A 6199-nucleotide genomic window follows, 5' to 3' on the forward strand; every position below is an offset into this window, starting at 1 on the left:
AAAAAAATTTTTACCACTTGATAAAAAAAAAAAAACCAACCTTTTTTAAAAAACTTACACATTAGTTATGCTCTTATTTTTAATTAATAATTCTCAACAAGCATTTATCAGTTTTTAGTGAGAGATCTTAAATGTGTTTAGGAGGTGGATAAATTATACAAATTAAAAGTAAAATTGAACTAGGGATTAAAGGTAGTCGATTTACCAACGTTGGAGAGAGAATGAATACTCCCTTTTTAACGATATCTGAAAACATTATAAAAATATTTTGTGATATTTCAAAATAGAGAGTATGATAGAAAAAAACAATGGAAATTGTAATATTTATTCTGATTGTTGATGAAAATCATTGGACCATTTTACCTTTACTGTCAGACTACATTATTGATGGCATTACTTTTAGTATTTGATGCCACGTCTTGAGAATTTTGACACTATATTACAATATTTGTTTACTCATGCTTCATATGTAAATAGCTGCTGTCAGAGTATTTGGCACGAAACAAATAAGGAGACATTATACAAATCAGGAAACTGCCAATTAGAAGCCTAATATCTGTAATTTTCTTATGAATATTTAGAGAAACTGTATCCCGTCCAAGTAGTTAATCAAGACAATCAGTTTCTTTAGTCATCAGGCAAAACAAATTCCTCTCGACAACAAACATTATAGTTTAAAGATACGCAGACTTGTTTCTCTTTTACAAGTTTATTATGATTAACACCAAGCAGTGTAATATTTTGTTTTTTATTTACAGAAAATTGAATCCTTTTTACGGATTTGTCAGTCATCAACGACACAAATATTTCCTTTGCTGCCATGGGTTCAGAAACAACTAACGGACTCATGACATTCGGCCATTGGTTCACACGTATCCATGGCTACGCCAGCTTGTTCACGTGCATCTTTGGATATTACGAACCTCTTGAGATATTTCTATTCTTAACACGTAAAGTTGGGAACCCACTAATTGCCTTCTGACGTGGCTCGCTGTTTCAGATATCCTGACTATGATTTCATACATTCCCTTCTCCCTCCACTTCTACTGCATTCACAACTTTGATGAAATCTCTGAAGAAAAGTTCTCTCGTGGCTGGACAACGTACATGCTTGTTCTTGTAAATTTAGCAGCAACAACGCACACAATTTCGATATGGCTTGGTGTCTCATTGGCAGTATTCAGGTTTACACAATTACGGACCACAGCCAAGGGACCTTTAGCACGCATAGGAGCATGCGCAGGTCAAATACACAACTGTGTTAGTTTATATTCTTTCTACATTGTGCTTAATCCCTAATTACCTGACCAACGAAGTTGTGCAACAAAAAATGGATCCCAACATAACAATTTACGTCCTTAATGACTTAAAGTTGGCCACCAATGAAACAAAACCAATTGTGCTGGCAACGTTCTCTCCTATGCCATGTGGCCAAATTCATTCATGTGCACTCATGATGTGTTCGGTGGGTCATTGTTGTATAGTCTTGGAATTAAAGGAAGGCATCGAAGGACTAGACTCTCTGCCGGACAGCCCCCTACAAAACGAGGCACGAAGCATTCTAAGACGACCAAACTGTTGCTGGTTGTGATTATTCTATTTTTGGTAACGGAATTTCCTCAAGGTATTGTGATTTTCATGAGTGCCATTGTTCCCCAAACTTTTTACCTTGGGAGATTTATGGATTTCCTTGCACTTGTGAACAATGCCATCAATTTTGTTTTTTACTGTAGGGATGGGAACCAATTTGGTTATTTTTGGGAAATTACTGTAACAAAAATGGCTTTAATACACCCAAAAATTTTTGTTTTTGTTTCTTTATTCCTTCACTAAAGCAACTTTTAATTCCTTAAAGAATGAAAGAGAATGAAAAAAATTTTCCCCTTTTCCCCAAAAAATTTAAATTTTTTTTGTTTCTTTAAAATTTTTTTTTTTGGGGTAAAAAGATTTTTTGAATACAACTTAATGTTTTTAATTGAATATTTGTGCCATAGTAGTTACTTGATTGATGAAAATTTTCATGTTTACAAGGGGTTTAAAAAAAAAGAAAAATGGGTTATTGCACTTTTGTTGTTTATGAGCCCAAAAATGAAAAATAAGGATGTTTTATGTGTTATTTTTTTATTAAATTTCTGTAAACCAATATTTTTCGCGTAACTCCAAATTTCCTTTCCTTTTTTAAAAAATCCGCACAATTAATTTCCAAACAAAACTTTTACAAATACTTAAAAGTGAAATTTGGTTCGCCTTTAATATTCGCGAGTGCCGCAAAAGGGAAAGGCACGCGAAAAATTTGGTTTTCAGTATTTCCTTTTATTTAAGAAAAATTTCCTTGAACCTGTAGTACCCGGAAACCAACTGGGAATTGGGGATGAGAACTAAACTTTTTTTTTTACTTTTTTTTAAAAAATTTGTGAAAAAGAAGGGGTCTTTTTTGCACCTACAGAGTATTATTGGTCCGTAAAATTAAAATTTTAATAAGAACCCATCGAAAAAAAAAAAAATAAAATTTAAAATTTTTTTTCCCTAATTTTTTAGTTTTAGCCCTTTCCCTTTTGGATTTTCCTGTTGAAGTTTACGTCAGGCGGTAGCCGTAAAAAAAAGACAAACACTTTGTGAGAAGGGGTTTAAATTTTATCAGATTCATGAAAAATTTTGGGTTAAAAGATTGAGGACATTGAAAACCATTTTTTTATTCAATAATAAAGAGGTAAAAAAAATTAATACATTTGCATATTTTTTTGTGACAAAGGGGTAAAACTTTGTTTTGGTTTAAAAACTCATTTATAAATTGTATTTTAGAAGAACTTGGATTTTTTTTCAATGGTAATAAACTTATTTAGTTCCCCCTCCAAAGGAAGAAATTCTTCAAAAAATATGTCATTTTTTGAATATTTTAATTTTAAAGAACCAAAAATTTGAACTCCATAAATTTAAAACCCTTACAAACAAAGATATAGGGGTTTTTGACATGTTCAACCTGCGCATTTTTTTACTCCTCACTAAATATTACCAGTAGTGGGGAAAACCCCAAAAACCTTGAACATTTATTCAGTGGGTGGGGGTGCTAAAAAGGGAAACATTGCTTGGTTTGGACTTTAAAATATGAAACTTTTAATTAAAATGGAATTTCCTTTCCCCATATAATATTTTTTTGGTTTTTGAGATAAAGGTACCAAACATTTAAAACTTTTCTGTTTCATATTAAATTTTAAAATTTGGAAAAAACTTATGGAAATTTAACCCAACTATATGATAATGTGTGACTTTTTTTATATGTAAACCCTTTCCTCAGCAATATCCCTTTTATCACTTGCATACGGAGTGTATATATTCAGTTGATTCGATAGAAGGTTGCTCTAGTATGAACAATTTTAAAACAGAAAAATTATTGGAAGAAAAAAAATTTTTTGAAGAAAGGCAAAATGTTTTGACAAAAAAATTTTTTTTTCTAAATTTAAGTCCTTTTAATTTTATCCATTTAAAAATCAACTGATTTTTCCTTTTTCTCGATATGAAAAAAAAACACACAGGGGGGTGTCGGTGCGGGTTTTTTTTATCCCCATCCCCTTCCACATCTATTTTTCGGGTCCTTTTTGCTCCTATTTTGTTTTTTTTTTTGGACTTTATTTTGAATATTTTTTTTCCCATTTTTCTTATTTCTTCAATTTCCAAGGAATTTTGGACAATTTAAAATAAGGGGTTTCCCAAAAAAAATTTAAAATTTTAGACATTTCAATTTATCAACCTTCTCAAAGATCAATAATCCAGTTTTTTACCTTGACACTCTTTTAAAAAAAAAATGGAATCTAATTTTGTATTTTGCAATTTGCAAAATTATTTTGTTAACAACATTTTATTGCCCCAAAAATGTATTGAGATAGAAGATGGTTTCATTGACAATATCTATTTTTTTTGACACCTTGATTTCCAACAAACTTTGGAATTCCCATGGTACCAAACGGCTCCTTTTTAGCAACCTTTTTGGGTTTAAATAAAGGGGTTTAAAAAAAATTTATTGTGGGAAAACACTTCTAAGGCTTTAACTAAATTTTGGGTTTACACTTTGCAATTAACAAGGGAAATTTTTCATTCTTATGTCATAGATATTCCTGGTTTTTAATAAAAGATCATTGGCTACCTGTTTCATTTAAATTTTTTTTTATAGAAGTTAATGGAAATCTAACAACCAAGTTAATATAAAAGTGATGATTTATTCTGTTTAATTTCATTTCCCTTTTTATACCAAAAATATACCTTCAACATCTCATCTGGGTTTATATTCTCAGTTGTTTGATATCATGAGCATGCCCAGTATTAAAATTATACATAAAAAAAAAGGCAAATTTTTATGGGCAATTTGTGATGTTTTGTAAGTATTGTAAAAGGACGTTTTAAAATCATATTCGCGGTTGGGGGGAAAATAAATTTATAATGGGGGATTATATTAAAAGGTGAAAATTGCTATATTTCCCTGCCTAAAAACCCTTTACTTTTAAAAACCCAATGACGCTTCAAATTGTATGGTATCGGAAAAGATCCACGGCGGGGAAAATTGGTAAATTTTTTAAATAGTGAACCCCAAAAGCGGAATTTTCGTTTAACCTTTAATTTCTATTGGGAAATTCAATTCAAAAACAACAACCAATGGCTTTTCATGCTTTTAAGGTTTTGTTTCAAGCATGGTATTCTTTATCCTGTCATGGCAAGGGGCAGGTGCTCTTTTTGACGTGATGTGTTGTCTTTAAAAAACAACCAAATGTCAAATTTTAAAATTTAAAAAATTTCCTTTTTCCAACCAAATGAAGATCTTAAAATTATTCTGATGAAGGACAACTTGTGTGTATGGGTAGACCTTGGGGGCGACCGGGCAAGCTTTATTTGGTTTCTTGAGAATTTTGGGGCTTTTAAAAATTTTAAACCTAGCTGGTTTCTACATTTTTTCCCCATAATCTCATTCCTCACGCGAAATTGTTGCAACTTTAAAAAAGCCATAAAAGGGTTTTCCACTTTGAACGTAAAACATTTCCCAACCTATTTTTATTAGCGCTGACGATAGTTAATTTAAGTGGCCAGGGTAAAAATCTTTTGGTAAGGATGCACAAAAATGTTGGGGCCCCAGAGAAAACCCCTGTAAACATTCTTGTGTAAACAAACAAATTCATTTTTTAAAGTCCTGGATTTCCTATTTGACATTTTTCAATTTTTTTTCCGGGTTTTTTTAACTCTCAAGGGCTTTTCAAGTAAAAAATTTACCGGATATGTGAAACCAACCTATGTATTGTTAATTTCACAACGCTGGAAAAAAGAAAAAAAGGGGTTTTTGTTATTTTTTATATTGATTTTTAGTGAAAAGAAAAAAACAATCAAAAAATATTTTTAAAATTATACCTATGGTAAAACAATTGCTAAACTTATTGTTAGAATTTTAAAATGCATTTATCCTTCCGTTTTCGCTAAATTGCAGGTAAAAGAAAGAATTAGAGAAACTTTGTTTAATGGTACCGCCAAACAAAACCTCTTTAGATATCTTTTTTATTACTAAGACTCATTTTAAATATAACTGTATTTCTGAAGGCCTTGGTATTTATTTTTTAAAAAAAAGTTTTTTTTAGTATTTTAAAAAAGTAACTGATGAAAATTTTTAGGGATATAGCAAAGATATGACAAATTTGCAAAAAAAAACTGCACATATAAGTGCCGGAAAAAAATTTTATTGTTTCGTTTTTGGGGTTTTTAAAGGTAAACCCCCTTTTATTTTTAGCTCAAAATTGTAAACAACTTCGGGGTTGAAAAGGTGTGAAAAATTTTTCTAACAACGTTTTGTAAAGATTTTTCTCAAATTTTTGTCTACTTTTCATTCCTTCCTGGGGCCTTGAGAAATGTAACCTGGAAAAATTAAAAATTTTTTGGCCGCGTACAAAGGGGGGGAAAAAGTTTGGGAATATTTTTGGGATGGGGGGATAAAAATATTTTTACTTTTTTTTTTCTCCTTAAAAAAAGAATTTTTGGGTTCTTAAACGTGTAATTTTGCAAAAAATTGACTTTAGGAATTCAACAAAAAAATTAACAAGGGTCATGCAAAAATTCTACATTTGTCGATTTTTCTCTGTTGTGCGTCACAGTATGTTCTCTTTAATATTCCAGTGAACAAAAAAGACCTTCCCTATCTTACTGTATACCTAAACTTCATAAAAAT

At 30.7% G+C, this 6199-nt stretch overlaps 1 pseudogene; it reads left to right on the forward strand.

The window, feature by feature from the left end:
- Positions 1 to 729: 729 nt before the first annotated feature.
- LOC134239680 (uncharacterized) lies at positions 730 to 1870 on the forward strand (annotated as a pseudogene).
- Positions 1871 to 6199: the final 4329 nt, after the last annotated feature.

This window comes from Saccostrea cucullata, unplaced genomic scaffold (genome assembly GCF_032062105.1).
Source record: "Saccostrea cucullata isolate Sc308-1 unplaced genomic scaffold, CSIRO_AGI_Scuc_v1 ctg16049, whole genome shotgun sequence".
Taxonomy (NCBI): Eukaryota; Metazoa; Mollusca; class Bivalvia; order Ostreida; family Ostreidae; genus Saccostrea; species Saccostrea cuccullata.